General features: G+C 49.8%; 71 non-coding genes across 71 annotated transcripts in view; 48 read left to right on the top strand and 23 right to left on the bottom strand.

Annotated features, from left to right (window-relative positions):
- The window catches only part of trnaa-ugc (transfer RNA alanine (anticodon UGC)), a 73-nt gene extending 40 nt beyond the window's left edge, over window positions 1-33 (bottom strand). Inside the window, exon 1 of the tRNA in view lies at window positions 1-33. This exon is cut by the window's left edge and continues 40 nt beyond it. This is a non-coding gene — a tRNA (tRNA-Ala).
- Window positions 34-161: 128 nt separating this feature from the next.
- Window positions 162-235, top strand: trnai-aau (transfer RNA isoleucine (anticodon AAU)). The gene has a single exon. It is a non-coding gene; the product is annotated as a tRNA-Ile (tRNA).
- A 276-nt stretch (window positions 236-511) lies between these two features.
- Window positions 512-584, top strand: trnar-ucg (transfer RNA arginine (anticodon UCG)). The gene has a single exon. It is a non-coding gene; the product is annotated as a tRNA-Arg (tRNA).
- Window positions 585-1,152: 568 nt separating this feature from the next.
- Window positions 1,153-1,226, top strand: trnai-aau (transfer RNA isoleucine (anticodon AAU)). Its single transcript has one exon. It is a non-coding gene; the product is annotated as a tRNA-Ile (tRNA).
- A 716-nt stretch (window positions 1,227-1,942) lies between these two features.
- trnaa-ugc (transfer RNA alanine (anticodon UGC)) lies at window positions 1,943-2,015 on the bottom strand. Its single transcript has one exon. It is a non-coding gene; the product is annotated as a tRNA-Ala (tRNA).
- A 128-nt stretch (window positions 2,016-2,143) lies between these two features.
- On the top strand, window positions 2,144-2,217 carry trnai-aau (transfer RNA isoleucine (anticodon AAU)). Its single transcript has one exon. It is a non-coding gene; the product is annotated as a tRNA-Ile (tRNA).
- A 276-nt stretch (window positions 2,218-2,493) lies between these two features.
- Window positions 2,494-2,566, top strand: trnar-ucg (transfer RNA arginine (anticodon UCG)). The gene has a single exon. It is a non-coding gene; the product is annotated as a tRNA-Arg (tRNA).
- A 367-nt stretch (window positions 2,567-2,933) lies between these two features.
- Window positions 2,934-3,006, bottom strand: trnaa-ugc (transfer RNA alanine (anticodon UGC)). The gene has a single exon. It is a non-coding gene; the product is annotated as a tRNA-Ala (tRNA).
- A 128-nt stretch (window positions 3,007-3,134) lies between these two features.
- Window positions 3,135-3,208, top strand: trnai-aau (transfer RNA isoleucine (anticodon AAU)). The gene has a single exon. It is a non-coding gene; the product is annotated as a tRNA-Ile (tRNA).
- A 276-nt stretch (window positions 3,209-3,484) lies between these two features.
- On the top strand, window positions 3,485-3,557 carry trnar-ucg (transfer RNA arginine (anticodon UCG)). Its single transcript has one exon. It is a non-coding gene; the product is annotated as a tRNA-Arg (tRNA).
- Window positions 3,558-3,924: 367 nt separating this feature from the next.
- trnaa-ugc (transfer RNA alanine (anticodon UGC)) lies at window positions 3,925-3,997 on the bottom strand. The gene has a single exon. It is a non-coding gene; the product is annotated as a tRNA-Ala (tRNA).
- A 128-nt stretch (window positions 3,998-4,125) lies between these two features.
- On the top strand, window positions 4,126-4,199 carry trnai-aau (transfer RNA isoleucine (anticodon AAU)). The gene has a single exon. It is a non-coding gene; the product is annotated as a tRNA-Ile (tRNA).
- Window positions 4,200-4,475: 276 nt separating this feature from the next.
- On the top strand, window positions 4,476-4,548 carry trnar-ucg (transfer RNA arginine (anticodon UCG)). Its single transcript has one exon. It is a non-coding gene; the product is annotated as a tRNA-Arg (tRNA).
- Window positions 4,549-4,915: 367 nt separating this feature from the next.
- trnaa-ugc (transfer RNA alanine (anticodon UGC)) lies at window positions 4,916-4,988 on the bottom strand. The gene has a single exon. It is a non-coding gene; the product is annotated as a tRNA-Ala (tRNA).
- A 128-nt stretch (window positions 4,989-5,116) lies between these two features.
- On the top strand, window positions 5,117-5,190 carry trnai-aau (transfer RNA isoleucine (anticodon AAU)). Its single transcript has one exon. It is a non-coding gene; the product is annotated as a tRNA-Ile (tRNA).
- A 270-nt stretch (window positions 5,191-5,460) lies between these two features.
- On the top strand, window positions 5,461-5,533 carry trnar-ucg (transfer RNA arginine (anticodon UCG)). The gene has a single exon. It is a non-coding gene; the product is annotated as a tRNA-Arg (tRNA).
- Window positions 5,534-5,900: 367 nt separating this feature from the next.
- On the bottom strand, window positions 5,901-5,973 carry trnaa-ugc (transfer RNA alanine (anticodon UGC)). The gene has a single exon. It is a non-coding gene; the product is annotated as a tRNA-Ala (tRNA).
- A 128-nt stretch (window positions 5,974-6,101) lies between these two features.
- On the top strand, window positions 6,102-6,175 carry trnai-aau (transfer RNA isoleucine (anticodon AAU)). The gene has a single exon. It is a non-coding gene; the product is annotated as a tRNA-Ile (tRNA).
- Window positions 6,176-6,451: 276 nt separating this feature from the next.
- Window positions 6,452-6,524, top strand: trnar-ucg (transfer RNA arginine (anticodon UCG)). Its single transcript has one exon. It is a non-coding gene; the product is annotated as a tRNA-Arg (tRNA).
- Window positions 6,525-6,891: 367 nt separating this feature from the next.
- On the bottom strand, window positions 6,892-6,964 carry trnaa-ugc (transfer RNA alanine (anticodon UGC)). Its single transcript has one exon. It is a non-coding gene; the product is annotated as a tRNA-Ala (tRNA).
- Window positions 6,965-7,092: 128 nt separating this feature from the next.
- On the top strand, window positions 7,093-7,166 carry trnai-aau (transfer RNA isoleucine (anticodon AAU)). Its single transcript has one exon. It is a non-coding gene; the product is annotated as a tRNA-Ile (tRNA).
- A 276-nt stretch (window positions 7,167-7,442) lies between these two features.
- On the top strand, window positions 7,443-7,515 carry trnar-ucg (transfer RNA arginine (anticodon UCG)). Its single transcript has one exon. It is a non-coding gene; the product is annotated as a tRNA-Arg (tRNA).
- A 369-nt stretch (window positions 7,516-7,884) lies between these two features.
- On the bottom strand, window positions 7,885-7,957 carry trnaa-ugc (transfer RNA alanine (anticodon UGC)). The gene has a single exon. It is a non-coding gene; the product is annotated as a tRNA-Ala (tRNA).
- Window positions 7,958-8,085: 128 nt separating this feature from the next.
- trnai-aau (transfer RNA isoleucine (anticodon AAU)) lies at window positions 8,086-8,159 on the top strand. The gene has a single exon. It is a non-coding gene; the product is annotated as a tRNA-Ile (tRNA).
- Window positions 8,160-8,435: 276 nt separating this feature from the next.
- Window positions 8,436-8,508, top strand: trnar-ucg (transfer RNA arginine (anticodon UCG)). The gene has a single exon. It is a non-coding gene; the product is annotated as a tRNA-Arg (tRNA).
- Window positions 8,509-8,877: 369 nt separating this feature from the next.
- On the bottom strand, window positions 8,878-8,950 carry trnaa-ugc (transfer RNA alanine (anticodon UGC)). The gene has a single exon. It is a non-coding gene; the product is annotated as a tRNA-Ala (tRNA).
- Window positions 8,951-9,078: 128 nt separating this feature from the next.
- trnai-aau (transfer RNA isoleucine (anticodon AAU)) lies at window positions 9,079-9,152 on the top strand. Its single transcript has one exon. It is a non-coding gene; the product is annotated as a tRNA-Ile (tRNA).
- Window positions 9,153-9,428: 276 nt separating this feature from the next.
- trnar-ucg (transfer RNA arginine (anticodon UCG)) lies at window positions 9,429-9,501 on the top strand. The gene has a single exon. It is a non-coding gene; the product is annotated as a tRNA-Arg (tRNA).
- Window positions 9,502-9,868: 367 nt separating this feature from the next.
- trnaa-ugc (transfer RNA alanine (anticodon UGC)) lies at window positions 9,869-9,941 on the bottom strand. Its single transcript has one exon. It is a non-coding gene; the product is annotated as a tRNA-Ala (tRNA).
- Window positions 9,942-10,069: 128 nt separating this feature from the next.
- trnai-aau (transfer RNA isoleucine (anticodon AAU)) lies at window positions 10,070-10,143 on the top strand. The gene has a single exon. It is a non-coding gene; the product is annotated as a tRNA-Ile (tRNA).
- A 276-nt stretch (window positions 10,144-10,419) lies between these two features.
- Window positions 10,420-10,492, top strand: trnar-ucg (transfer RNA arginine (anticodon UCG)). The gene has a single exon. It is a non-coding gene; the product is annotated as a tRNA-Arg (tRNA).
- Window positions 10,493-10,859: 367 nt separating this feature from the next.
- On the bottom strand, window positions 10,860-10,932 carry trnaa-ugc (transfer RNA alanine (anticodon UGC)). The gene has a single exon. It is a non-coding gene; the product is annotated as a tRNA-Ala (tRNA).
- Window positions 10,933-11,060: 128 nt separating this feature from the next.
- trnai-aau (transfer RNA isoleucine (anticodon AAU)) lies at window positions 11,061-11,134 on the top strand. Its single transcript has one exon. It is a non-coding gene; the product is annotated as a tRNA-Ile (tRNA).
- A 276-nt stretch (window positions 11,135-11,410) lies between these two features.
- On the top strand, window positions 11,411-11,483 carry trnar-ucg (transfer RNA arginine (anticodon UCG)). The gene has a single exon. It is a non-coding gene; the product is annotated as a tRNA-Arg (tRNA).
- Window positions 11,484-11,850: 367 nt separating this feature from the next.
- Window positions 11,851-11,923, bottom strand: trnaa-ugc (transfer RNA alanine (anticodon UGC)). Its single transcript has one exon. It is a non-coding gene; the product is annotated as a tRNA-Ala (tRNA).
- Window positions 11,924-12,051: 128 nt separating this feature from the next.
- trnai-aau (transfer RNA isoleucine (anticodon AAU)) lies at window positions 12,052-12,125 on the top strand. Its single transcript has one exon. It is a non-coding gene; the product is annotated as a tRNA-Ile (tRNA).
- Window positions 12,126-12,401: 276 nt separating this feature from the next.
- trnar-ucg (transfer RNA arginine (anticodon UCG)) lies at window positions 12,402-12,474 on the top strand. The gene has a single exon. It is a non-coding gene; the product is annotated as a tRNA-Arg (tRNA).
- A 369-nt stretch (window positions 12,475-12,843) lies between these two features.
- Window positions 12,844-12,916, bottom strand: trnaa-ugc (transfer RNA alanine (anticodon UGC)). Its single transcript has one exon. It is a non-coding gene; the product is annotated as a tRNA-Ala (tRNA).
- Window positions 12,917-13,044: 128 nt separating this feature from the next.
- trnai-aau (transfer RNA isoleucine (anticodon AAU)) lies at window positions 13,045-13,118 on the top strand. Its single transcript has one exon. It is a non-coding gene; the product is annotated as a tRNA-Ile (tRNA).
- A 276-nt stretch (window positions 13,119-13,394) lies between these two features.
- Window positions 13,395-13,467, top strand: trnar-ucg (transfer RNA arginine (anticodon UCG)). Its single transcript has one exon. It is a non-coding gene; the product is annotated as a tRNA-Arg (tRNA).
- A 369-nt stretch (window positions 13,468-13,836) lies between these two features.
- trnaa-ugc (transfer RNA alanine (anticodon UGC)) lies at window positions 13,837-13,909 on the bottom strand. The gene has a single exon. It is a non-coding gene; the product is annotated as a tRNA-Ala (tRNA).
- Window positions 13,910-14,037: 128 nt separating this feature from the next.
- On the top strand, window positions 14,038-14,111 carry trnai-aau (transfer RNA isoleucine (anticodon AAU)). The gene has a single exon. It is a non-coding gene; the product is annotated as a tRNA-Ile (tRNA).
- A 276-nt stretch (window positions 14,112-14,387) lies between these two features.
- trnar-ucg (transfer RNA arginine (anticodon UCG)) lies at window positions 14,388-14,460 on the top strand. Its single transcript has one exon. It is a non-coding gene; the product is annotated as a tRNA-Arg (tRNA).
- Window positions 14,461-14,829: 369 nt separating this feature from the next.
- On the bottom strand, window positions 14,830-14,902 carry trnaa-ugc (transfer RNA alanine (anticodon UGC)). Its single transcript has one exon. It is a non-coding gene; the product is annotated as a tRNA-Ala (tRNA).
- Window positions 14,903-15,030: 128 nt separating this feature from the next.
- trnai-aau (transfer RNA isoleucine (anticodon AAU)) lies at window positions 15,031-15,104 on the top strand. Its single transcript has one exon. It is a non-coding gene; the product is annotated as a tRNA-Ile (tRNA).
- A 276-nt stretch (window positions 15,105-15,380) lies between these two features.
- Window positions 15,381-15,453, top strand: trnar-ucg (transfer RNA arginine (anticodon UCG)). Its single transcript has one exon. It is a non-coding gene; the product is annotated as a tRNA-Arg (tRNA).
- Window positions 15,454-16,023: 570 nt separating this feature from the next.
- Window positions 16,024-16,097, top strand: trnai-aau (transfer RNA isoleucine (anticodon AAU)). Its single transcript has one exon. It is a non-coding gene; the product is annotated as a tRNA-Ile (tRNA).
- Window positions 16,098-16,373: 276 nt separating this feature from the next.
- On the top strand, window positions 16,374-16,446 carry trnar-ucg (transfer RNA arginine (anticodon UCG)). Its single transcript has one exon. It is a non-coding gene; the product is annotated as a tRNA-Arg (tRNA).
- Window positions 16,447-16,815: 369 nt separating this feature from the next.
- trnaa-ugc (transfer RNA alanine (anticodon UGC)) lies at window positions 16,816-16,888 on the bottom strand. Its single transcript has one exon. It is a non-coding gene; the product is annotated as a tRNA-Ala (tRNA).
- A 128-nt stretch (window positions 16,889-17,016) lies between these two features.
- trnai-aau (transfer RNA isoleucine (anticodon AAU)) lies at window positions 17,017-17,090 on the top strand. The gene has a single exon. It is a non-coding gene; the product is annotated as a tRNA-Ile (tRNA).
- Window positions 17,091-17,366: 276 nt separating this feature from the next.
- Window positions 17,367-17,439, top strand: trnar-ucg (transfer RNA arginine (anticodon UCG)). The gene has a single exon. It is a non-coding gene; the product is annotated as a tRNA-Arg (tRNA).
- A 613-nt stretch (window positions 17,440-18,052) lies between these two features.
- Window positions 18,053-18,125, bottom strand: trnaa-ugc (transfer RNA alanine (anticodon UGC)). Its single transcript has one exon. It is a non-coding gene; the product is annotated as a tRNA-Ala (tRNA).
- Window positions 18,126-18,253: 128 nt separating this feature from the next.
- trnai-aau (transfer RNA isoleucine (anticodon AAU)) lies at window positions 18,254-18,327 on the top strand. Its single transcript has one exon. It is a non-coding gene; the product is annotated as a tRNA-Ile (tRNA).
- Window positions 18,328-18,603: 276 nt separating this feature from the next.
- Window positions 18,604-18,676, top strand: trnar-ucg (transfer RNA arginine (anticodon UCG)). The gene has a single exon. It is a non-coding gene; the product is annotated as a tRNA-Arg (tRNA).
- Window positions 18,677-19,045: 369 nt separating this feature from the next.
- Window positions 19,046-19,118, bottom strand: trnaa-ugc (transfer RNA alanine (anticodon UGC)). Its single transcript has one exon. It is a non-coding gene; the product is annotated as a tRNA-Ala (tRNA).
- Window positions 19,119-19,246: 128 nt separating this feature from the next.
- trnai-aau (transfer RNA isoleucine (anticodon AAU)) lies at window positions 19,247-19,320 on the top strand. Its single transcript has one exon. It is a non-coding gene; the product is annotated as a tRNA-Ile (tRNA).
- A 275-nt stretch (window positions 19,321-19,595) lies between these two features.
- trnar-ucg (transfer RNA arginine (anticodon UCG)) lies at window positions 19,596-19,668 on the top strand. Its single transcript has one exon. It is a non-coding gene; the product is annotated as a tRNA-Arg (tRNA).
- A 369-nt stretch (window positions 19,669-20,037) lies between these two features.
- On the bottom strand, window positions 20,038-20,110 carry trnaa-ugc (transfer RNA alanine (anticodon UGC)). The gene has a single exon. It is a non-coding gene; the product is annotated as a tRNA-Ala (tRNA).
- A 128-nt stretch (window positions 20,111-20,238) lies between these two features.
- Window positions 20,239-20,312, top strand: trnai-aau (transfer RNA isoleucine (anticodon AAU)). The gene has a single exon. It is a non-coding gene; the product is annotated as a tRNA-Ile (tRNA).
- Window positions 20,313-20,588: 276 nt separating this feature from the next.
- trnar-ucg (transfer RNA arginine (anticodon UCG)) lies at window positions 20,589-20,661 on the top strand. Its single transcript has one exon. It is a non-coding gene; the product is annotated as a tRNA-Arg (tRNA).
- Window positions 20,662-21,030: 369 nt separating this feature from the next.
- trnaa-ugc (transfer RNA alanine (anticodon UGC)) lies at window positions 21,031-21,103 on the bottom strand. The gene has a single exon. It is a non-coding gene; the product is annotated as a tRNA-Ala (tRNA).
- Window positions 21,104-21,231: 128 nt separating this feature from the next.
- trnai-aau (transfer RNA isoleucine (anticodon AAU)) lies at window positions 21,232-21,305 on the top strand. Its single transcript has one exon. It is a non-coding gene; the product is annotated as a tRNA-Ile (tRNA).
- Window positions 21,306-21,581: 276 nt separating this feature from the next.
- Window positions 21,582-21,654, top strand: trnar-ucg (transfer RNA arginine (anticodon UCG)). The gene has a single exon. It is a non-coding gene; the product is annotated as a tRNA-Arg (tRNA).
- Window positions 21,655-22,267: 613 nt separating this feature from the next.
- On the bottom strand, window positions 22,268-22,340 carry trnaa-ugc (transfer RNA alanine (anticodon UGC)). Its single transcript has one exon. It is a non-coding gene; the product is annotated as a tRNA-Ala (tRNA).
- A 128-nt stretch (window positions 22,341-22,468) lies between these two features.
- Window positions 22,469-22,542, top strand: trnai-aau (transfer RNA isoleucine (anticodon AAU)). The gene has a single exon. It is a non-coding gene; the product is annotated as a tRNA-Ile (tRNA).
- A 276-nt stretch (window positions 22,543-22,818) lies between these two features.
- On the top strand, window positions 22,819-22,891 carry trnar-ucg (transfer RNA arginine (anticodon UCG)). The gene has a single exon. It is a non-coding gene; the product is annotated as a tRNA-Arg (tRNA).
- Window positions 22,892-23,504: 613 nt separating this feature from the next.
- On the bottom strand, window positions 23,505-23,577 carry trnaa-ugc (transfer RNA alanine (anticodon UGC)). Its single transcript has one exon. It is a non-coding gene; the product is annotated as a tRNA-Ala (tRNA).
- A 128-nt stretch (window positions 23,578-23,705) lies between these two features.
- On the top strand, window positions 23,706-23,779 carry trnai-aau (transfer RNA isoleucine (anticodon AAU)). The gene has a single exon. It is a non-coding gene; the product is annotated as a tRNA-Ile (tRNA).
- Window positions 23,780-24,055: 276 nt separating this feature from the next.
- On the top strand, window positions 24,056-24,128 carry trnar-ucg (transfer RNA arginine (anticodon UCG)). The gene has a single exon. It is a non-coding gene; the product is annotated as a tRNA-Arg (tRNA).
- Window positions 24,129-24,497: 369 nt separating this feature from the next.
- Window positions 24,498-24,570, bottom strand: trnaa-ugc (transfer RNA alanine (anticodon UGC)). The gene has a single exon. It is a non-coding gene; the product is annotated as a tRNA-Ala (tRNA).
- A 128-nt stretch (window positions 24,571-24,698) lies between these two features.
- trnai-aau (transfer RNA isoleucine (anticodon AAU)) lies at window positions 24,699-24,772 on the top strand. The gene has a single exon. It is a non-coding gene; the product is annotated as a tRNA-Ile (tRNA).
- The last annotated feature ends 228 nt before the right edge of the window (window positions 24,773-25,000 follow it).

The raw sequence follows: 25,000 nt of genomic DNA, 5'->3' as shown, positions 1-25,000 counted from the left end.
AAGCGAGCGCTCTACCATTTGAGCTAATTCCCCTGGCAAGCAACACAGCTGGATGGAGGACACAAAGTGGCTGCACCTCTAAGGCTATACTTTTATCTGGCAGATTATGTTTTCTCAATTTGGCTCGGGAACAGAGTTTGCTAGAAAACACACCAGCGGCAGGCCGGTTAGCTCAGCTGGTTAGAGCGTGGTGCTAATAACGCCAAGGTCGAGGGTTCGACCCCCGTACTGGCCAGCGGTAACTCTTTAGCAAGGGCACGTGCACGTCGCTATCTTCTGGTGCAAGCAGCGGATCAAAATAAAGTTGACACGATCTGTGCCTTTATTGCAGCGAGCATGCTCTTCAAAAGTCCAGTCTCATCAAAGACCCTTTTCTGCAGTGCCAAAAGTAGCAACTGCACCGTTGGAGGAAACACGTCTGCCCTGCTGCCTAAAGTTTTTCATCACGCTGCCTTGTCAGCAATGCAATTTAATGTGGCCCGGTGGAAAACAAAACGTCCGCCGTCAACAAGACCACGTGGCCTAAAGGATAAGGCGTCTGACTTCGGATCAGAAGATTGAGGGTTCGACTCCCTTCGTGGTTGGCCTGCTCCTTTGGAAGCTGTGGTCCAGGTGAGCAGCAGTAGTTGCAGCTTCGGTTGCCTTACAGTGGGTCTTGAAAGTCTTCAGCATTCCCGTGGAAATAGGAGTCAAATTGCATGCACTGCTTCAAAGTGCTCAAATGGATTCCGTCGACGGTTTTCAACCCGTAAAACTTCAGACAACAGTCAAGCGGCACATTGCAACGCAATTGTGAGTTGCTTCTCACAAGGCTGTTTCAGCGTGTTTGCTGCCAAATTATGGAGCATCCTAAGTAGTAGCACCTCCACAATTTGAACCGAGCAATTGTGGGAGCCACAGTTCCAACGCCAACCTGTCAAATTGCTTTTGGATTCAAAGAAACACTGGTTTTGGAGAACGCGGGCATCGATCCCGCTGCCTCTCGCATGCAAAGCGAGCGCTCTACCATTTGAGCTAATTCCCCTGGCAAGCAACACAGCTGGATGGAGGACACAAAGTGGCTGCACCTCTAAGGCTATACTTTTATCTGGCAGATTATGTTTTCTCAATTTGGCTCGGGAACAGAGTTTGCTAGAAAACACACCAGCGGCAGGCCGGTTAGCTCAGCTGGTTAGAGCGTGGTGCTAATAACGCCAAGGTCGCGGGTTCGACCCCCGTACTGGCCAGCGGTAACTCTTTAGCAAGGGCACGTGCACGTCGCTATCTTCTGGTGCAAGCAGCGGATCAAAATAAAGTTGACACGATCTGTGCCTTTATTGCAGCGAGCATGCTCTTCAAAAGTCCAGTCTCATCAAAGACCCTTTTCTGCAGTGCCAAAAGTAGCAACTGCACCGTTGGAGGAAACACGTCTGCCCTGCTGCCTAAAGTTTTTCATCACGCTGCCTTGTCAGCAATGCAATTTAATGTGGCCCGGTGGAAAACAAAACGTCCGCCGTCAACAAGACCACGTGGCCTAAAGGATAAGGCGTCTGACTTCGGATCAGAAGATTGCGGGTTCGACTCCCTTCGTGGTTGGCCTGCTCCTTTGGAAGCTGTGGTCCAGGTGAGCAGCAGTAGTTGCAGCTTTGGTTGCCTTACAGTGGGTCTTGAAAGTCTTCAGCATTCCCGTGGAAATAGGAGTCAAATTGCATGCACTGCTTCAAAGTGCTCAAATGGATTCCGTCGACGTTTTTCAACCCGTAAAACTTCAGACAACAGTCAAGCGGCACATTGCAACGCAATTGTGAGTTGCTTCTCACAAAGCTGTTTCAGCGTGTTTGCTGCCAAATTATGGAGCATCCTAAGTAGTAGCACCTCCACAATTTGAACCGAGCAATTGTGGGAGCCACAGTTCCAACGCCAACCTGTCAAATTGCTTTTGGATTCAAAGAAACACTGGTTTTGGAGAATGCGGGCATCGATCCCGCTGCCTCTCGCATGCAAAGCGAGCGCTCTACCATTTGAGCTAATTCCCCTGGCAAGCAACACAGCTGGATGGAGGACACAAAGTGGCTGCACCTCTAAGGCTATACTTTTATCTGGCAGATTATGTTTTCTCAATTTGGCTCGGGAACAGAGTTTGCTAGAAAACACACCAGCGGCAGGCCGGTTAGCTCAGCTGGTTAGAGCGTGGTGCTAATAACGCCAAGGTCGCGGGTTCGACCCCCGTACTGGCCAGCGGTAACTCTTTAGCAAGGGCACGTGCACGTCGCTATCTTCTGGTGCAAGCAGCGGATCAAAATAAAGTTGACACGATCTGTGCCTTTATTGCAGCGAGCATGCTCTTCAAAAGTCCAGTCTCATCAAAGACCCTTTTCTGCAGTGCCAAAAGTAGCAACTGCACCGTTGGAGGAAACACGTCTGCCCTGCTGCCTAAAGTTTTTCATCACGCTGCCTTGTCAGCAATGCAATTTAATGTGGCCCGGTGGAAAACAAAACGTCCGCCGTCAACAAGACCACGTGGCCTAAAGGATAAGGCGTCTGACTTCGGATCAGAAGATTGAGGGTTCGACTCCCTTCGTGGTTGGCCTGCTCCTTTGGAAGCTGTGGTCCAGGTGAGCAGCAGTAGTTGCAGCTTTGGTTGCCTTACAGTGGGTCTTGAAAGTCTTCAGCATTCCCGTGGAAATAGGAGTCAAATTGCATGCACTGCTTCAAAGTGCTCAAATGGATTCCGTCGACGGTTTTCAACCCGTAAAACTTCAGACAACAGTCAAGCGGCACATTGCAACGCAATTGTGAGTTGCTTCTCACAAGGCTGTTTCAGCGTGTTTGCTGCCAAATTATGGAGCATCCTAAGTAATAGCACCTCCACAATTTGAACCGAGCAATTGTGGGAGCCACAGTTCCAACGCCAACCTGTCAAATTGCTTTTGGATTCAAAGAAACACTGGTTTTGGAGAATGCGGGCATCGATCCCGCTGCCTCTCGCATGCAAAGCGAGCGCTCTACCATTTGAGCTAATTCCCCTGGCAAGCAACACAGCTGGATGGAGGACACAAAGTGGCTGCACCTCTAAGGCTATACTTTTATCTGGCAGATTATGTTTTCTCAATTTGGCTCGGGAACAGAGTTTGCTAGAAAACACACCAGCGGCAGGCCGGTTAGCTCAGCTGGTTAGAGCGTGGTGCTAATAACGCCAAGGTCGCGGGTTCGACCCCCGTACTGGCCAGCGGTAACTCTTTAGCAAGGGCACGTGCACGTCGCTATCTTCTGGTGCAAGCAGCGGATCAAAATAAAGTTGACACGATCTGTGCCTTTATTGCAGCGAGCATGCTCTTCAAAAGTCCAGTCTCATCAAAGACCCTTTTCTGCAGTGCCAAAAGTAGCAACTGCACCGTTGGAGGAAACACGTCTGCCCTGCTGCCTAAAGTTTTTCATCACGCTGCCTTGTCAGCAATGCAATTTAATGTGGCCCGGTGGAAAACAAAACGTCCGCCGTCAACAAGACCACGTGGCCTAAAGGATAAGGCGTCTGACTTCGGATCAGAAGATTGAGGGTTCGACTCCCTTCGTGGTTGGCCTGCTCCTTTGGAAGCTGTGGTCCAGGTGAGCAGCAGTAGTTGCAGCTTCGGTTGCCTTACAGTGGGTCTTGAAAGTCTTCAGCATTCCCGTGGAAATAGGAGTCAAATTGCATGCACTGCTTCAAAGTGCTCAAATGGATTCCGTCGACGGTTTTCAACCCGTAAAACTTCAGACAACAGTCAAGCGGCACATTGCAACGCAATTGTGAGTTGCTTCTCACAAGGCTGTTTCAGCGTGTTTGCTGCCAAATTATGGAGCATCCTAAGTAGTAGCACCTCCACAATTTGAACCGAGCAATTGTGGGAGCCACAGTTCCAACGCCAACCTGTCAAATTGCTTTTGGATTCAAAGAAACACTGGTTTTGGAGAATGCGGGCATCGATCCCGCTGCCTCTCGCATGCAAAGCGAGCGCTCTACCATTTGAGCTAATTCCCCTGGCAAGCAACACAGCTGGATGGAGGACACAAAGTGGCTGCACCTCTAAGGCTATACTTTTATCTGGCAGATTATGTTTTCTCAATTTGGCTCGGGAACAGAGTTTGCTAGAAAACACACCAGCGGCAGGCCGGTTAGCTCAGCTGGTTAGAGCGTGGTGCTAATAACGCCAAGGTCGCGGGTTCGACCCCCGTACTGGCCAGCGGTAACTCTTTAGCAAGGGCACGTGCACGTCGCTATCTTCTGGTGCAAGCAGCGGATCAAAATAAAGTTGACACGATCTGTGCCTTTATTGCAGCGAGCATGCTCTTCAAAAGTCCAGTCTCATCAAAGACCCTTTTCTGCAGTGCCAAAAGTAGCAACTGCACCGTTGGAGGAAACACGTCTGCCCTGCTGCCTAAAGTTTTTCATCACGCTGCCTTGTCAGCAATGCAATTTAATGTGGCCCGGTGGAAAACAAAACGTCCGCCGTCAACAAGACCACGTGGCCTAAAGGATAAGGCGTCTGACTTCGGATCAGAAGATTGAGGGTTCGACTCCCTTCGTGGTTGGCCTGCTCCTTTGGAAGCTGTGGTCCAGGTGAGCAGCAGTAGTTGCAGCTTCGGTTGCCTTACAGTGGGTCTTGAAAGTCTTCAGCATTCCCGTGGAAATAGGAGTCAAATTGCATGCACTGCTTCAAAGTGCTCAAATGGATTCCGTCGACGGTTTTCAACCCGTAAAACTTCAGACAACAGTCAAGCGGCACATTGCAACGCAATTGTGAGTTGCTTCTCACAAGGCTGTTTCAGCGTGTTTGCTGCCAAATTATGGAGCATCCTAAGTAGTAGCACCTCCACAATTTGAACCGAGCAATTGTGGGAGCCACAGTTCCAACGCCAACCTGTCAAATTGCTTTTGGATTCAAAGAAACACTGGTTTTGGAGAATGCGGGCATCGATCCCGCTGCCTCTCGCATGCAAAGCGAGCGCTCTACCATTTGAGCTAATTCCCCTGGCAAGCAACACAGCTGGATGGAGGACACAAAGTGGCTGCACCTCTAAGGCTATACTTTTATCTGGCAGATTATGTTTTCTCAATTTGGCTCGGGAACAGAGTTTGCTAGAAAACACACCAGCGGCAGGCCGGTTAGCTCAGCTGGTTAGAGCGTGGTGCTAATAACGCCAAGGTCGCGGGTTCGACCCCCGTACTGGCCAGCGGTAACTCTTTAGCAAGGGCACGTCGCTATCTTCTGGTGCAAGCAGCGGATCAAAATAAAGTTGACACGATCTGTGCCTTTATTGCAGCGAGCATGCTCTTCAAAAGTCCAGTCTCATCAAAGACCCTTTTCTGCAGTGCCAAAAGTAGCAACTGCACCGTTGGAGGAAACACGTCTGCCCTGCTGCCTAAAGTTTTTCATCACGCTGCCTTGTCAGCAATGCAATTTAATGTGGCCCGGTGGAAAACAAAACGTCCGCCGTCAACAAGACCACGTGGCCTAAAGGATAAGGCGTCTGACTTCGGATCAGAAGATTGAGGGTTCGACTCCCTTCGTGGTTGGCCTGCTCCTTTGGAAGCTGTGGTCCAGGTGAGCAGCAGTAGTTGCAGCTTCGGTTGCCTTACAGTGGGTCTTGAAAGTCTTCAGCATTCCCGTGGAAATAGGAGTCAAATTGCATGCACTGCTTCAAAGTGCTCAAATGGATTCCGTCGACGGTTTTCAACCCGTAAAACTTCAGACAACAGTCAAGCGGCACATTGCAACGCAATTGTGAGTTGCTTCTCACAAGGCTGTTTCAGCGTGTTTGCTGCCAAATTATGGAGCATCCTAAGTAGTAGCACCTCCACAATTTGAACCGAGCAATTGTGGGAGCCACAGTTCCAACGCCAACCTGTCAAATTGCTTTTGGATTCAAAGAAACACTGGTTTTGGAGAATGCGGGCATCGATCCCGCTGCCTCTCGCATGCAAAGCGAGCGCTCTACCATTTGAGCTAATTCCCCTGGCAAGCAACACAGCTGGATGGAGGACACAAAGTGGCTGCACCTCTAAGGCTATACTTTTATCTGGCAGATTATGTTTTCTCAATTTGGCTCGGGAACAGAGTTTGCTAGAAAACACACCAGCGGCAGGCCGGTTAGCTCAGCTGGTTAGAGCGTGGTGCTAATAACGCCAAGGTCGCGGGTTCGACCCCCGTACTGGCCAGCGGTAACTCTTTAGCAAGGGCACGTGCACGTCGCTATCTTCTGGTGCAAGCAGCGGATCAAAATAAAGTTGACACGATCTGTGCCTTTATTGCAGCGAGCATGCTCTTCAAAAGTCCAGTCTCATCAAAGACCCTTTTCTGCAGTGCCAAAAGTAGCAACTGCACCGTTGGAGGAAACACGTCTGCCCTGCTGCCTAAAGTTTTTCATCACGCTGCCTTGTCAGCAATGCAATTTAATGTGGCCCGGTGGAAAACAAAACGTCCGCCGTCAACAAGACCACGTGGCCTAAAGGATAAGGCGTCTGACTTCGGATCAGAAGATTGAGGGTTCGACTCCCTTCGTGGTTGGCCTGCTCCTTTGGAAGCTGTGGTCCAGGTGAGCAGCAGTAGTTGCAGCTTCGGTTGCCTTACAGTGGGTCTTGAAAGTCTTCAGCATTCCCGTGGAAATAGGAGTCAAATTGCATGCACTGCTTCAAAGTGCTCAAATGGATTCCGTCGACGGTTTTCAACCCGTAAAACTTCAGACAACAGTCAAGCGGCACATTGCAACGCAATTGTGAGTTGCTTCTCACAAGGCTGTTTCAGCGTGTTTGCTGCCAAATTATGGAGCATCCTAAGTAGTAGCACCTCCACAATTTGAACCGAGCAATTGTGGGAGCCACAGTTCCAACGCCAACCTGTCAAATTGCTTTTGGATTCAAAGAAACACTGGTTTTGGAGAATGCGGGCATCGATCCCGCTGCCTCTCGCATGCAAAGCGAGCGCTCTACCATTTGAGCTAATTCCCCTGGCAAGCAACACAGCTGGATGGAGGACACAAAGTGGCTGCACCTCTAAGGCTATACTTTTATCTGGCAGATTATGTTTTCTCAATTTGGCTCGGGAACAGAGTTTGCTAGAAAACACACCAGCGGCAGGCCGGTTAGCTCAGCTGGTTAGAGCGTGGTGCTAATAACGCCAAGGTCGCGGGTTCGACCCCCGTACTGGCCAGCGGTAACTCTTTAGCAAGGGCACGTGCACGTCGCTATCTTCTGGTGCAAGCAGCGGATCAAAATAAAGTTGACACGATCTGTGCCTTTATTGCAGCGAGCATGCTCTTCAAAAGTCCAGTCTCATCAAAGACCCTTTTCTGCAGTGCCAAAAGTAGCAACTGCACCGTTGGAGGAAACACGTCTGCCCTGCTGCCTAAAGTTTTTCATCACGCTGCCTTGTCAGCAATGCAATTTAATGTGGCCCGGTGGAAAACAAAACGTCCGCCGTCAACAAGACCACGTGGCCTAAAGGATAAGGCGTCTGACTTCGGATCAGAAGATTGAGGGTTCGACTCCCTTCGTGGTTGGCCTGCTCCTTTGGAAGCTGTGGTCCAGGTGAGCAGCAGTAGTTGCAGCTTTGGTTGCCTTACAGTGGGTCTTGAAAGTCTTCAGCATTCCCGTGGAAATAGGAGTCAAATTGCATGCACTGCTTCAAAGTGCTCAAATGGATTCCGTTGACGTGTTTTTCAACCCGTAAAAGTTCAGACAACAGTCAAGCGGCACATTGCAACGCAATTGTGAGTTGCTTCTCACAAGGCTGTTTCAGCGTGTTTGCTGCCAAATTATGGAGCATCCTAAGTAGTAGCACCTCCACAATTTGAACCGAGCAATTGTGGGAGCCACAGTTCCAACGCCAACCTGTCAAATTGCTTTTGGATTCAAAGAAACACTGGTTTTGGAGAATGCGGGCATCGAGCCCGCTGCCTCTCGCATGCAAAGCGAGCGCTCTACCATTTGAGCTAATTCCCCTGGCAAGCAACACAGCTGGATGGAGGACACAAAGTGGCTGCACCTCTAAGGCTATACTTTTATCTGGCAGATTATGTTCTCTCAATTTGGCTCGGGAATAGAGTTTGCTAGAAAACACACCAGCGGCAGGCCGGTTAGCTCAGCTGGTTAGAGCGTGGTGCTAATAACGCCAAGGTCGCGGGTTCGACCCCCGTACTGGCCAGCGGTAACTCTTTAGCAAGGGCACGTGCACGTCGCTATCTTCTGGTGCAAGCAGCGGATCAAAATAAAGTTGACACGATCTGTGCCTTTATTGCAGCGAGCGTGCTCTTCAAAAGTCCAGTCTCATCAAAGACCCTTTTCTGCAGTGCCAAAAGTAGCAACTGCACCGTTGGAGGAAACACGTCTGCCCTGCTGCCGAAAGTTTTTCATCACGCTGCCTTGTCAGCAATGCAATTTCATGTGGCCCGGTGGAAAATAAAAGGTCGGCCGTCAACAAGACCACGTGGCCTAAAGGATAAGGCGTCTGACTTCGGATCAGAAGATTGAGGGTTCGACTCCCTTCGTGGTTGGCCTGCTCCTTTGGAAGCTGTGGTCCAGGTGAGCAGCAGTAGTTGCAGCTTTGGTTGCCTTACAGTGGGTCTTGAAAGTCTTCAGCATTCCCGTGGAAATAGGAGTCAAATTGCATGCACTGCTTCAAAGTGCTCAAATGGATTCCGTTGACGTGTTTTTCAACCCGTAAAACTTCAGACAACAGTCAAGCGGCACATTGCAACGCAATTGTGAGTTGCTTCTCACAAGGTTGTTTCAGCGTGTTTGCTGCCAAATTATGGAGCATCCTAAGTAGTAGCACCTCCACAATTTGAACAGAGCAATTGTGGGAGCCACAGTTCCAACGCCAACCTGTCAAATTGCTTTTGGATTCAAAGAAACACTGGTTTTGGAGAATGCGGGCATCGATCCCGCTGCCTCTCGCATGCAAAGCGAGCGCTCTACCATTTGAGCTAATTCCCCTGGCAAGCAACACAGCTGGATGGAGGACACAAAGTGGCTGCACCTCTAAGGCTATACTTTTATCTGGCAGATTATGTTCTCTCAATTTGGCTCGGGAATAGAGTTTGCTAGAAAACACACCAGCGGCAGGCCGGTTAGCTCAGCTGGTTAGAGCGTGGTGCTAATAACGCCAAGGTCGCGGGTTCGACCCCCGTACTGGCCAGCGGTAACTCTTTAGCAAGGGCACGTGCACGTCGCTATCTTCTGGTGCAAGCAGCGGATCAAAATAAAGTTGACACGATCTGTGCCTTTATTGCAGCGAGCATGCTCTTCAAAAGTCCAGTCTCATCAAAGACCCTTTTCTGCAGTGCCAAAAGTAGCAACTGCACCGTTGGAGGAAACACGTCTGCCCTGCTGCCTAAAGTTTTTCATCACGCTGCCTTGTCAGCAATGCAATTTAATGTGGCCCGGTGGAAAACAAAACGTCCGCCGTCAACAAGACCACGTGGCCTAAAGGATAAGGCGTCTGACTTCGGATCAGAAGATTGAGGGTTCGACTCCCTTCGTGGTTGGCCTGCTCCTTTGGAAGCTGTGGTCCAGGTGAGCAGCAGTAGTTGCAGCTTTGGTTGCCTTACAGTGGGTCTTGAAAGTCTTCAGCATTCCCGTGGAAATAGGAGTCAAATTGCATGCACTGCTTCAAAGTGCTCAAATGGATTCCGTCGACGGTTTTCAACCCGTAAAACTTCAGACAACAGTCAAGCGGCACATTGCAACGCAATTGTGAGTTGCTTCTCACAAGGCTGTTTCAGCGTGTTTGCTGCCAAATTATGGAGCATCCTAAGTAGTAGCACCTCCACAATTTGAACCGAGCAATTGTGGGAGCCACAGTTCCAACGCCAACCTGTCAAATTGCTTTTGGATTCAAAGAAACACTGGTTTTGGAGAATGCGGGCATCGATCCCGCTGCCTCTCGCATGCAAAGCGAGCGCTCTACCATTTGAGCTAATTCCCCTGGCAAGCAACACAGCTGGATGGAGGACACAAAGTGGCTGCACCTCTAAGGCTATACTTTTATCTGGCAGATTATGTTTTCTCAATTTGGCTCGGGAACAGAGTTTGCTAGAAAACACACCAGCGGCAGGCCGGTTAGCTCAGCTGGTTAGAGCGTGGTGCTAATAACGCCAAGGTCGCGGGTTCGACCCCCGTACTGGCCAGCGGTAACTCTTTAGCAAGGGCACGTGCACGTCGCTATCTTCTGGTGCAAGCAGCGGATCAAAATAAAGTTGACACGATCTGTGCCTTTATTGCAGCGAGCATGCTCTTCAAAAGTCCAGTCTCATCAAAGACCCTTTTCTGCAGTGCCAAAAGTAGCAACTGCACCGTTGGAGGAAACACGTCTGCCCTGCTGCCTAAAGTTTTTCATCACGCTGCCTTGTCAGCAATGCAATTTAATGTGGCCCGGTGGAAAACAAAACGTCCGCCGTCAACAAGACCACGTGGCCTAAAGGATAAGGCGTCTGACTTCGGATCAGAAGATTGAGGGTTCGACTCCCTTCGTGGTTGGCCTGCTCCTTTGGAAGCTGTGGTCCAGGTGAGCAGCAGTAGTTGCAGCTTTGGTTGCCTTACAGTGGGTCTTGAAAGTCTTCAGCATTCCCGTGGAAATAGGAGTCAAATTGCATGCACTGCTTCAAAGTGCTCAAATGGATTCCGTCGACGGTTTTCAACCCGTAAAACTTCAGACAACAGTCAAGCGGCACATTGCAACGCAATTGTGAGTTGCTTCTCACAAGGCTGTTTCAGCGTGTTTGCTGCCAAATTATGGAGCATCCTAAGTAGTAGCACCTCCACAATTTGAACCGAGCAATTGTGGGAGCCACAGTTCCAACGCCAACCTGTCAAATTGCTTTTGGATTCAAAGAAACACTGGTTTTGGAGAATGCGGGCATCGATCCCGCTGCCTCTCGCATGCAAAGCGAGCGCTCTACCATTTGAGCTAATTCCCCTGGCAAGCAACACAGCTGGATGGAGGACACAAAGTGGCTGCACCTCTAAGGCTATACTTTTATCTGGCAGATTATGTTTTCTCAATTTGGCTCGGGAACAGAGTTTGCTAGAAAACACACCAGCGGCAGGCCGGTTAGCTCAGCTGGTTAGAGCGTGGTGCTAATAACGCCAAGGTCGCGGGTTCGACCCCCGTACTGGCCAGCGGTAACTCTTTAGCAAGGGCACGTGCACGTCGCTATCTTCTGGTGCAAGCAGCGGATCAAAATAAAGTTGACACAATCTGTGCCTTTATTGCAGCGAGCATGCTCTTCAAAAGTCCAGTCTCATCAAAGACCCTTTTCTGCAGTGCCAAAAGTAGCAACTGCACCGTTGGAGGAAACACGTCTGCCCTGCTGCCTAAAGTTTTTCATCACGCTGCCTTGTCAGCAATGCAATTTAATGTGGCCCGGTGGAAAACAAAACGTCCGCCGTCAACAAGACCACGTGGCCTAAAGGATAAGGCGTCTGACTTCGGATCAGAAGATTGAGGGTTCGACTCCCTTCGTGGTTGGCCTGCTCCTTTGGAAGCTGTGGTCCAGGTGAGCAGCAGTAGTTGCAGCTTTGGTTGCCTTACAGTGGGTCTTGAAAGTCTTCAGCATTCCCGTGGAAATAGGAGTCAAATTGCATGCACTGCTTCAAAGTGCTCAAATGGATTCCGTCGACGGTTTTCAACCCGTAAAACTTCAGACAACAGTCAAGCGGCACATTGCAACGCAATTGTGAGTTGCCTCTCACAAGGCTGTTTCAGCGTGTTTGCTGCCAAATTATGGAGCATCCTAAGTAGTAGCACCTCCACAATTTGAACCGAGCAATTGTGGGAGCCACAGTTCCAACGCCAACCTGTCAAATTGCTTTTGGATTCAAAGAAACACTGGTTTTGGAGAATGCGGGCATCGATCCCGCTGCCTCTCGCATGCAAAGCGAGCGCTCTACCATTTGAGCTAATTCCCCTGGCAAGCAACACAGCTGGATGGAGGACACAAAGTGGCTGCACCTCTAAGGCTATACTTTTATCTGGCAGATTATGTTCTCTCAATTTGGCTCGGGAATAGAGTTTGCTAGAAAACACACCAGCGGCAGGCTGGTTAGCTCAGCTGGTTAGAGCGTGGTGCTAATAACGCCAAGGTCGCAGGTTCGACCCCCGTACTGGCCAGCGGTAACTCTTTAGCAAGGGCACGTGCACGTCGCTATCTTCTGGTGCAAGCAGCGGATCAAAATAAAGTTGACACGATCTGTGCCTTTATTGCAGCGAGCGTGCTCTTCAAAAGTCCAGTCTCATCAAAGACCCTTTTCTGCAGTGCCAAAAGTAGCAACTGCACCGTTGGAGGAAACACGTCTGCCCTGCTGCCGAAAGTTTTTCATCACGCTGCCTTGTCAGCAATGCAATTTAATGTGGCCCGGTGGAAAACAAAACGTCCGCCGTCAACAAGACCACGTGGCCTAAAGGATAAGGCGTCTGACTTCGGATCAGAAGATTGAGGGTTCGACTCCCTTCGTGGTTGGCCTGCTCCTTTGGAAGCTGTGGTCCAGGTGAGCAGCAGTAGTTGCAGCTTTGGTTGCCTTACAGTGGGTCTTGAAAGTCTTCAGCATTCCCGTGGAAATAGGAGTCAAATTGCATGCACTGCTTCAAAGTGCTCAAATGGATTCCGTTGACGTGTTTTTCAACCCGTAAAACTTCAGACAACAGTCAAGCGGCACATTGCAACGCAATTGTGAGTTGCTTCTCACAAGGCTGTTTCAGCGTGTTTGCTGCCAAATTATGGAGCATCCTAAGTAGTAGCACCTCCACAATTTGAACCGAGCAATTGTGGGAGCCACAGTTCCAACGCCAACCTGTCAAATTGCTTTTGGATTCAAAGAAACACTGGTTTTGGAGAATGCGGGCATCGATCCCGCTGCCTCTCGCATGCAAAGCGAGCGCTCTACCATTTGAGCTAATTCCCCTGGCAAGCAACACAGCTGGATGGAGGACACAAAGTGGCTGCACCTCTAAGGCTATACTTTTATCTGGCAGATTATGTTTTCTCAATTTGGCTCGGGAACAGAGTTTGCTAGAAAACACACCAGCGGCAGGCCGGTTAGCTCAGCTGGTTAGAGCGTGGTGCTAATAACGCCAAGGTCGCGGGTTCGACCCCCGTACTGGCCAGCGGTAACTCTTTAGCAAGGGCACGTGCACGTCGCTATCTTCTGGTGCAAGCAGCGGATCAAAATAAAGTTGACACAATCTGTGCCTTTATTGCAGCGAGCATGCTCTTCAAAAGTCCAGTCTCATCAAAGACCCTTTTCTGCAGTGCCAAAAGTAGCAACTGCACCGTTGGAGGAAACACGTCTGCCCTGCTGCCTAAAGTTTTTCATCACGCTGCCTTGTCAGCAATGCAATTTAATGTGGCCCGGTGGAAAACAAAACGTCCGCCGTCAACAAGACCACGTGGCCTAAAGGATAAGGCGTCTGACTTCGGATCAGAAGATTGAGGGTTCGACTCCCTTCGTGGTTGGCCTGCTCCTTTGGAAGCTGTGGTCCAGGTGAGCAGCAGTAGTTGCAGCTTTGGTTGCCTTACAGTGGGTCTTGAAAGTCTTCAGCATTCCCGTGGAAATAGGAGTCAAATTGCATGCACTGCTTCAAAGTGCTCAAATGGATTCCGTTGACGTGTTTTTCAACCCGTAAAACTTCAGACAACAGTCAAGCGGCACATTGCAACGCAATTGTGAGTTGCTTCTCACAAGGCTGTTTCAGCGTGTTTGCTGCCAAATTATGGAGCATCCTAAGTAGTAGCACCTCCACAATTTGAACCGAGCAATTGTGGGAGCCACAGTTCCAACGCCAACCTGTCAAATTGCTTTTGGATTCAAAGAAACACTGGTTTTGGAGAATGCGGGCATCGAGCCCGCTGCCTCTCGCATGCAAAGCGAGCGCTCTACCATTTGAGCTAATTCCCCTGGCAAGCAACACAGCTGGATGGAGGACACAAAGTGGCTGCACCTCTAAGGCTATACTTTTATCTGGCAGATTATGTTCTCTCAATTTGGCTCGGGAATAGAGTTTGCTAGAAAACACACCAGCGGCAGGCCGGTTAGCTCAGCTGGTTAGAGCGTGGTGCTAATAACGCCAAGGTCGCGGGTTCGACCCCCGTACTGGCCAGCGGTAACTCTTTAGCAAGGGCACGTGCACGTCGCTATCTTCTGGTGCAAGCAGCGGATCAAAATAAAGTTGACACGATCTGTGCCTTTATTGCAGCGAGCGTGCTCTTCAAAAGTCCAGTCTCATCAAAGACCCTTTTCTGCAGTGCCAAAAGTAGCAACTGCACCGTTGGAGGAAACACGTCTGCCCTGCTGCCGAAAGTTTTTCATCACGCTGCCTTGTCAGCAATGCAATTTCATGTGGCCCGGTGGAAAATAAAAGGTCGGCCGTCAACAAGACCACGTGGCCTAAAGGATAAGGCGTCTGACTTCGGATCAGAAGATTGAGGGTTCGACTCCCTTCGTGGTTGGCCTGCTCCTTTGGAAGCTGTGGTCCAGGTGAGCAGCAGTAGTTGCAGCTTTGGTTGCCTTACAGTGGGTCTTGAAAGTCTTCAGCATTCCCGTGGAAATAGGAGTCAAATTGCATGCACTGCTTCAAAGTGCTCAAATGGATTCCGTTGACGTGTTTTTCAACCCGTAAAACTTCAGACAACAGTCAAGCGGCACATTGCAACGCAATTGTGAGTTGCTTCTCACAAGGTTGTTTCAGCGTGTTTGCTGCCAAATTATGGAGCATCCTAAGTAGTAGCACCTCCACAATTTGAACAGAGCAATTGTGGGAGCCACAGTTCCAACGCCAACCTGTCAAATTGCTTTTGGATTCAAAGAAACACTGGTTTTGGAGAATGCGGGCATCGATCCCGCTGCCTCTCGCATGCAAAGCGAGCGCTCTACCATTTGAGCTAATTCCCCTGGCAAGCAACACAGCTGGATGGAGGACACAAAGTGGCTGCACCTCTAAGGCTATACTTTTATCTGGCAGATTATGTTCTCTCAATTTGGCTCGGGAATAGAGTTTGCTAGAAAACACACCAGCGGCAGGCCGGTTAGCTCAGCTGGTTAGAGCGTGGTGCTAATAACGCCAAGGTCGCGGGTTCGACCCCCGTACTGGCCAGCGGTAACTCTTTAGCAAGGGCACGTGCACGTCGCTATCTTCTGGTGCAAGCAGCGGATCAAAATAAAGTTGACACGATCTGTGCCTTTATTGCAGCGAGCGTGCTCTTCAAAAGTCCAGTCTCATCAAAGACCCTTTTCTGCAGTGCCAAAAGTAGCAACTGCACCGTTGGAGGAAACACGTCTGCCCTGCTGCCGAAAGTTTTTCATCACGCTGCCTTGTCAGCAATGCAATTTCATGTGGCCCGGTGGAAAATAAAAGGTCGGCCGTCAACAAGACCACGTGGCCTAAAGGATAAGGCGTCTGACTTCGGATCAGAAGATTGAGGGTTCGACTCCCTTCGTGGTTGGCCTGCTCCTTTGGAAGCTGTGGTCCAGGTGAGCAGCAGTAGTTGCAGCTTTGGTTGCCTTACAGTGGGTCTTGAAAGTCTTCAGCATTCCCGTGGAAATAGGAGTCAAATTGCATGCACTGCTTCAAAGTGCTCAAATGGATTCCGTTGACGTGTTTTTCAACCCGTTAAACTTCAGACAACAGTCAAGCGGCACATTGCAACGCAATTGTGAGTTGCTTCTCACAAGGTTGTTTCAGCGTGTTTGCTGCCAAATTATGGAGCATCCTAAGTAGTAGCACCTCCACAATTTGAACAGAGCAATTGTGGGAGCCACAGTTCCAACGCCAACCTGTCAAATTGCTTTTGGATTCAAAGAAACACTGGTTTTGGAGAATGCGGGCATCGATCCCGCTGCCTCTCGCATGCAAAGCAAGCGCTCTACCATTTGAGCTAATTCCCCTGGCAAGCAACACAGCTGGATGGAGGACACAAAGTGGCTGCACCTCTAAGGCTATACTTTTATCTGGCAGATTATGTTCTCTCAATTTGGCTCGGGAATAGAGTTTGCTAGAAAACACACCAGCGGCAGGCCGGTTAGCTCAGCTGGTTAGAGCGTGGTGCTAATAACGCCAAGGTCGCGGGTTCGACCCCCGTACTGGCCAGCGGTAACTCTTTAGCAAGGGCACGTGCACGTCGCTATCTTCTGGTGCAAGCAGCGGATCAAAATAAAGTTGACACGATCTGTGCCTTTATTGCAGCGAGCGTGCTCTTCAAAAGTCCAGTCTCATCAAAGACCCTTTTCTGCAGTGCCAAAAGTAGCAACTGCACCGTTGGAGGAAACACGTCTGCCCTGCTGCCGAAAGTTTTTCATCACGCTGCCTTGTCAGCAATGCAATTTAATGTGGCCCGGTGGAAAATAAAAGGTCAGCCGTCAACAAGACCACGTGGCCTAAAGGATAAGGCGTCTGACTTCGGATCAGAAGATTGAGGGTTCGACTCCCTTCGTGGTTGGCCTGCTCCTTTGGAAGCTGTGGTCCAGGTGAGCAGCAGTAGTTGCAGCTTTGGTTGCCTTACAGTGGGTCTTGAAAGTCTTCAGCATTCCCGTGGAAATAGGAGTCAAATTGCATGCACTGCTTCAAAGTGCTCAAATGGATTCCGTTGACGTGTTTTTCAACCCGTAAAACTTCAGACAACAGTCAAGCGGCACATTGCAACGCAATTGTGAGTTGCTTCTCACAAGGCTGTTTCAGCGTGTTTGCTGCCAAATTATGGAGCATCCTAAGTAGTAGCACCTCCACAATTTGAACCGAGCAATTGTGGGAGCCACAGTTCCAACGCCAACCTGTCAAATTGCTTTTGGATTCAAAGAAACACTGGTTTTGGAGAATGCGGGCATCGATCCCGCTGCCTCTCGCATGCAAAGCGAGCGCTCTACCATTTGAGCTAATTCCCCTGGCAAGCAACACAGCTGGATGGAGGACACAAAGTGGCTGCACCTCTAAGGCTATACTTTTATCTGGCAGATTATGTTCTCTCAATTTGGCTCGGGAATAGAGTTTGCTAGAAAACACACCAGCGGCAGGCCGGTTAGCTCAGCTGGTTAGAGCGTGGTGCTAATAACGCCAAGGTCGCGGGTTCGACCCCCGTACTGGCCAGCGGTAACTCTTTAGCAAGGGCACGTGCACGTCGCTATCTTCTGGTGCAAGCAGCGGATCAAAATAAAGTTGACACGATCTGTGCCTTTATTGCAGCGAGCGTGCTCTTCAAAAGTCCAGTCTCATCAAAGACCCTTTTCTGCAGTGCCAAAAGTAGCAACTGCACCGTTGGAGGAAACACGTCTGCCCTGCTGCCTAAAGTTTTTCATCACGCTGCCTTGTCAGCAATGCAATTTAATGTGGCCCGGTGGAAAACAAAACGTCCACCGTCAACAAGACCACGTGGCCTAAAGGATAAGGCGTCTGACTTCGGATCAGAAGATTGAGGGTTCGACTCCCTTCGTGGTCGGCCTGCTCCTTTGGAAGCTGTGGTCCAGGTGAGCAGCAGTAGTTGCAGCTTTGGTTGCCTTACAGTGGGTCTTGAAAGTCTTCAGCATTCCCGTGGAAATAGGAGTCAAATTGCATGCACTGCTTCAAAGTGCTCAAATGGATTCCGTTGATGTGTTTTTCAAACCGTAAAACTTCAGACAACAGTCAAGCGGCACATTGCAACGCAATTGTGAGTTGCTTCTCACAAGGCTGTTTCAGCGTGTTTGCTGCCAAATTATGGAGCATCCTAAGGTGAGCAGCAGTAGTTGCAGCTTTGGTTGCCTTACAGTGGGTCTTGAAAGTCTTCAGCATTCCCGTGGAAATAGGAGTCAAATTGCATGCACTGCTTCAAAGTGCTCAAATGGATTCCGTTGACGTGTTTTTCAACCCGTAAAACTTCAGACAACAGTCAAGCGGCACATTGCAACGCAATTGTGAGTTGCTTCTCACAAGGCTGTTTCAGCGTGTTTGCTGCCAAATTATGGAGCATCCTAAGTAGTAGCACCTCCACAATTTGAACCGAGCAATTGTGGGAGCCACAGTTCCAACGCCAACCTGTCAAATTGCTTTTGGATTCAAAGAAACACTGGTTTTGGAGAATGCGGGCATCGATCCCGCTGCCTCTCGCATGCAAAGCGAGCGCTCTACCATTTGAGCTAATTCCCCTGGCAAGCAACACAGCTGGATGGAGGACACAAAGTGGCTGCACCTCTAAGGCTATACTTTTATCTGGCAGATTATGTTCTCTCAATTTGGCTCGGGAATAGAGTTTGCTAGAAAACACACCAGCGGCAGGCCGGTTAGCTCAGCTGGTTAGAGCGTGGTGCTAATAACGCCAAGGTCGCGGGTTCGACCCCCGTACTGGCCAGCGGTAACTCTTTAGCAAGGGCACGTGCACGTCGCTATCTTCTGGTGCAAGCAGCGGATCAAAATAAAGTTGACACGATCTGTGCCTTTATTGCAGCGAGCGTGCTCTTCAAAAGTCCAGTCTCATCAAAGACCCTTTTCTGCAGTGCCAAAAGTAGCAACTGCACCGTTGGAGGAAACACGTCTGCCCTGCTGCCGAAAGTTTTTCATCACGCTGCCTTGTCAGCAATGCAATTTCATGTGGCCCGGTGGAAAATAAAAGGTCGGCCGTCAACAAGACCACGTGGCCTAAAGGATAAGGCGTCTGACTTCGGATCAGAAGATTGAGGGTTCGACTCCCTTCGTGGTTGGCCTGCTCCTTTGGAAGCTGTGGTCCAGGTGAGCAGCAGTAGTTGCAGCTTTGGTTGCCTTACAGTGGGTCTTGAAAGTCTTCAGCATTCCCGTGGAAATAGGAGTCAAATTGCATGCACTGCTTCAAAGTGCTCAAATGGATTCCGTTGACGTGTTTTTCAACCCGTAAAACTTCAGACAACAGTCAAGCGGCACATTGCAACGCAATTGTGAGTTGCTTCTCACAAGGCTGTTTCAGCGTGTTTGCTGCCAAATTATGGAGCATCCTAAGTAGTAGCACCTCCACAATTTGAACCGAGCAATTGTGGGAGCCACAGTTCCAACGCCAACCTGTCAAATTGCTTTTGGATTCAAAGAAACACTGGTTTTGGAGAATGCGGGCATCGATCCCGCTGCCTCTCGCATGCAAAGCGAGCGCTCTACCATTTGAGCTAATTCCCCTGGCAAGCAACACAGCTGGATGGAGGACACAAAGTGGCTGCACCTCTAAGGCTATACTTTTATCTGGCAGATTATGTTCTCTCAATTTGGCTCGGGAATAGAGTTTGCTAGAAAACACACCAGCGGCAGGCCGGTTAGCCCAGCTGGTTAGAGCGTGGTGCTAATAACGCCAAGGTCGCGGGTTCGACCCCCGTACTGGCCAGCGGTAACTCTTTAGCAAGGGCACGTGCACGTCGCTATCTTCTGGTGCAAGCAGCGGATCAAAATAAAGTTGACACGATCTGTGCCTTTATTGCAGCGAGCGTGCTCTTCAAAAGTCCAGTCTCATCAAAGACCCTTTTCTGCAGTGCCAAAAGTAGCAACTGCACCGTTGGAGGAAACACGTCTGCCCTGCTGCCGAAAGTTTTCATCACGCTGCCTTGTCAGCAATGCAATTTCATGTGGCCCGGTGGAAAATAAAAGGTCGGCCGTCAACAAGACCACGTGGCCTAAAGGATAAGGCGTCTGACTTCGGATCAGAAGATTGAGGGTTCGACTCCCTTCGTGGTTGGCCTGCTCCTTTGGAAGCTGTGGTCCAGGTGAGCAGCAGTAGTTGCAGCTTTGGTTGCCTTACAGTGGGTCTTGAAAGTCTTCAGCATTCCCGTGGAAATAGGAGTCAAATTGCATGCACTGCTTCAAAGTGCTCAAATGGATTCCGTTGACGTGTTTTTCAACCCGTAAAACTTCAGACAACAGTCAAGCGGCACATTGCAACGCAATTGTGAGTTGCTTCTCACAAGGCTGTTTCAGCGTGTTTGCTGCCAAATTATGGAGCATCCTAAGTAGTAGCACCTCCACAATTTGAACCGAGCAATTGTGGGAGCCACAGTTCCAACGCCAACCTGTCAAATTGCTTTTGGATTCAAAGAAACACTGGTTTTGGAGAATGCGGGCATCGATCCCGCTGCCTCTCGCATGCAAAGCGAGCGCTCTACCATTTGAGCTAATTCCCCTGGCAAGCAACACAGCTGGATGGAGGACACAAAGTGGCTGCACCTCTAAGGCTATACTTTTATCTGGCAGATTATGTTCTCTCAATTTGGCTCGGGAATAGAGTTTGCTAGAAAACACACCAGCGGCAGGCCGGTTAGCTCAGCTGGTTAGAGCGTGGTGCTAATAACGCCAAGGTCGCGGGTTCGACCCCCGTACTGGCCAGCGGTAACTCTTTAGCAAGGGCACGTGCACGTCGCTATCTTCTGGTGCAAGCAGCGGATCAAAATAAAGTTGACACGATCTGTGCCTTTATTGCAGCGAGCGTGCTCTTCAAAAGTCCAGTCTCATCAAAGACCCTTTTCTGCAGTGCCAAAAGTAGCAACTGCACCGTTGGAGGAAACACGTCTGCCCTGCTGCCGAAAGTTTTTCATCACGCTGCCTTGTCAGCAATGCAATTTCATGTGGCCCGGTGGAAAATAAAAGGTCGGCCGTCAACAAGACCACGTGGCCTAAAGGATAAGGCGTCTGACTTCGGATCAGAAGATTGAGGGTTCGACTCCCTTCGTGGTTGGCCTGCTCCTTTGGAAGCTGTGGTCCAGGTGAGCAGCAGTAGTTGCAGCTTTGGTTGCCTTACAGTGGGTCTTGAAAGTCTTCAGCATTCCCGTGGAAATAGGAGTCAAATTGCATGCACTGCTTCAAAGTGCTCAAATGGATTCCGTTGACGTGTTTTTCAACCCGTAAAACTTCAGACAACAGTCAAGCGGCACATTGCAACGCAATTGTGAGTTGCTTCTCACAAGGCTGTTTCAGCGTGTTTGCTGCCAAATTATGGAGCATCCTAAGTAGTAGCACCTCCACAATTTGAACCGAGCAATTGTGGGAGCCACAGTTCCAACGCCAACCTGTCAAATTGCTTTTGGATTCAAAGAAACACTGGTTTTGGAGAATGCGGGCATCGATCCCGCTGCCTCTCGCATGCAAAGCGAGCGCTCTACCATTTGAGCTAATTCCCCTGGCAAGCAACACAGCTGGATGGAGGACACAAAGTGGCTGCACCTCTAAGGCTATACTTTTATCTGGCAGATTATGTTCTCTCAATTTGGCTCGGGAATAGAGTTTGCTAGAAAACACACCAGCGGCAGGCCGGTTAGCTCAGCTGGTTAGAGCGTGGTGCTAATAACGCCAAGGTCGCGGGTTCGACCCCTGTACTGGCCAGCGGTAACTCTTTAGCAAGGGCACGTGCACGTCGCTATCTTCTGGTGCAAGCAGCGGATCAAAATAAAGTTGACACGATCTGTGCCTTTATTGCAGCGAGCGTGCTCTTCAAAAGTCCAGTCTCATCAAAGACCCTTTTCTGCAGTGCCAAAAGTAGCAACTGCACCGTTGGAGGAAACACGTCTGCCCTGCTGCCGAAAGTTTTTCATCACGCTGCCTTGTCAGCAATGCAATTTCATGTGGCCCGGTGGAAAACAAAACGTCCACCGTCAACAAGACCACGTGGCCTAAAGGATAAGGCGTCTGACTTCGGATCAGAAGATTGAGGGTTCGACTCCCTTCGTGGTTGGCCTGCTCCTTTGGAAGCTGTGGTCCAGGTGAGCAGCAGTAGTTGCAGCTTTGGTTGCCTTACAGTGGGTCTTGAAAGTCTTCAGCATTCCCGTGGAAATAGGAGTCAAATTGCATGCACTGCTTCAAAGTGCTCAAATGGATTCCGTTGACGTGTTTTTCAACCCGTAAAACTTCAGACAACAGTCAAGCGGCACATTGCAACGCAATTGTGAGTTGCTTCTCACAAGGCTGTTTCAGCGTGTTTGCTGCCAAATTATGGAGCATCCTAAGGTGAGCAGCAGTAGTTGCAGCTTTGGTTGCCTTACAGTGGGTCTTGAAAGTCTTCAGCATTCCCGTGGAAATAGGAGTCAAATTGCATGCACTGCTTCAAAGTGCTCAAATGGATTCCGTTGACGTGTTTTTCAACCCGTAAAACTTCAGACAACAGTCAAGCGGCACATTGCAACGCAATTGTGAGTTGCTTCTCACAAGGCTGTTTCAGCGTGTTTGCTGCCAAATTATGGAGCATCCTAAGTAGTAGCACCTCCACAATTTGAACCGAGCAATTGTGGGAGCCACAGTTCCAACGCCAACCTGTCAAATTGCTTTTGGATTCAAAGAAACACTGGTTTTGGAGAATGCGGGCATCGATCCCGCTGCCTCTCGCATGCAAAGCGAGCGCTCTACCATTTGAGCTAATTCCCCTGGCAAGCAACACAGCTGGATGGAGGACACAAAGTGGCTGCACCTCTAAGGCTATACTTTTATCTGGCAGATTATGTTCTCTCAATTTGGCTCGGGAATAGAGTTTGCTAGAAAACACACCAGCGGCAGGCCGGTTAGCTCAGCTGGTTAGAGCGTGGTGCTAATAACGCCAAGGTCGCGGGTTCGACCCCCGTACTGGCCAGCGGTAACTCTTTAGCAAGGGCACGTGCACGTCGCTATCTTCTGGTGCAAGCAGCGGATCAAAATAAAGTTGACACGATCTGTGCCTTTATTGCAGCGAGCGTGCTCTTCAAAAGTCCAGTCTCATCAAAGACCCTTTTCTGCAGTGCCAAAAGTAGCAACTGCACCGTTGGAGGAAACACGTCTGCCCTGCTGCCGAAAGTTTTTCATCACGCTGCCTTGTCAGCAATGCAATTTCATGTGGCCCGGTGGAAAATAAAAGGTCGGCCGTCAACAAGACCACGTGGCCTAAAGGATAAGGCGTCTGACTTCGGATCAGAAGATTGAGGGTTCGACTCCCTTCGTGGTTGGCCTGCTCCTTTGGAAGCTGTGGTCCAGGTGAGCAGCAGTAGTTGCAGCTTTGGTTGCCTTACAGTGGGTCTTGAAAGTCTTCAGCATTCCCGTGGAAATAGGAGTCAAATTGCATGCACTGCTTCAAAGTGCTCAAATGGATTCCGTTGACGTGTTTTTCAACCCGTAAAACTTCAGACAACAGTCAAGCGGCACATTGCAACGCAATTGTGAGTTGCTTCTCACAAGGCTGTTTCAGCGTGTTTGCTGCCAAATTATGGAGCATCCTAAGGTGAGCAGCAGTAGTTGCAGCTTTGGTTGCCTTACAGTGGGTCTTGAAAGTCTTCAGCATTCCCGTGGAAATAGGAGTCAAATTGCATGCACTGCTTCAAAGTGCTCAAATGGATTCCGTTGACGTGTTTTTCAACCCGTAAAACTTCAGACAACAGTCAAGCGGCACATTGCAACGCAATTGTGAGTTGCTTCTCACAAGGCTGTTTCAGCGTGTTTGCTGCCAAATTATGGAGCATCCTAAGTAGTAGCACCTCCACAATTTGAACCGAGCAATTGTGGGAGCCACAGTTCCAACGCCAACCTGTCAAATTGCTTTTGGATTCAAAGAAACACTGGTTTTGGAGAATGCGGGCATCGATCCCGCTGCCTCTCGCATGCAAAGCGAGCGCTCTACCATTTGAGCTAATTCCCCTGGCAAGCAACACAGCTGGATGGAGGACACAAAGTGGCTGCACCTCTAAGGCTATACTTTTATCTGGCAGATTATGTTCTCTCAATTTGGCTCGGGAATAGAGTTTGCTAGAAAACACACCAGCGGCAGGCCGGTTAGCTCAGCTGGTTAGAGCGTGGTGCTAATAACGCCAAGGTCGCGGGTTCGACCCCCGTACTGGCCAGCGGTAACTCTTTAGCAAGGGCACGTGCACGTCGCTATCTTCTGGTGCAAGCAGCGGATCAAAATAAAGTTGACACGATCTGTGCCTTTATTGCAGCGAGCGTGCTCTTCAAAAGTCCAGCCTCATCAAAGACCCTTTTCTGCAGTGCCAAAAGTAGCAACTGCACCGTTGGAGGAAACACGTCTGCCCTGCTGCCGAAAGTTTTTCATCACGCTGCCTTGTCAGCAATGCAATTTCATGTGGCCCGGTGGAAAATAAAAGGTCGGCCGTCAACAAGACCACGTGGCCTAAAGGATAAGGCGTCTGACTTCGGATCAGAAGATTGAGGGTTCGACTCCCTTCGTGGTTGGCCTGCTCCTTTGGAAGCTGTGGTCCAGGTGAGCAGCAGTAGTTGCAGCTTTGGTTGCCTTACAGTGGGTCTTGAAAGTCTTCAGCATTCCCGTGGAAATAGGAGTCAAATTGCATGCACTGCTTCAAAGTGCTCAAATGGATTCCGTTGACGTGTTTTTCAACCCGTAAAACTTCAGACAACAGTCAAGCGGCACATTGCAACGCAATTGTGAGTTGCTTCTCACAAGGCTGTTTCAGCGTGTTTGCTGCCAAATTATGGAGCATCCTAAGTAGTAGCACCTCCACAATTTGAACCGAGCAATTGTGGGAGCCACAGTTCCAACGCCAACCTGTCAAATTGCTTTTGGATTCAAAGAAACACTGGTTTTGGAGAATGCGGGCATCGATCCCGCTGCCTCTCGCATGCAAAGCGAGCGCTCTACCATTTGAGCTAATTCCCCTGGCAAGCAACACAGCTGGATGGAGGACACAAAGTGGCTGCACCTCTAAGGCTATACTTTTATCTGGCAGATTATGTTCTCTCAATTTGGCTCGGGAATAGAGTTTGCTAGAAAACACACCAGCGGCAGGCCGGTTAGCTCAGCTGGTTAGAGCGTGGTGCTAATAACGCCAAGGTCGCGGGTTCGACCCCCGTACTGGCCAGCGGTAACTCTTTAGCAAGGGCACGTGCACGTCGCTATCTTCTGGTGCAAGCAGCGGATCAAAATAAAGTTGACACGATCTGTGCCTTTATTGCAGCGAGCGTGCTCTTCAAAAGTCCAGTCTCATCAAAGACCCTTTTCTGCAGTGCCAAAAGTAGCAACTGCACCGTTGGAGGAAACACGTCTGCCCTGCTGCCGAAAGTTTTTCATCACGCTGCCTTGTCAGCAA

Source organism: Centroberyx affinis, unplaced genomic scaffold, assembly GCF_046629955.1.
Source record: "Centroberyx affinis isolate AG114_WGS23_722 - 3 ecotype Tasmania unplaced genomic scaffold, CSIRO-AGI_Caff_v1 ptg002323l_1, whole genome shotgun sequence".
Classification (NCBI taxonomy): domain Eukaryota; kingdom Metazoa; phylum Chordata; class Actinopteri; order Beryciformes; family Berycidae; genus Centroberyx; species Centroberyx affinis.
This window is presented reverse-complemented; position numbering and strand designations above follow the sequence as displayed.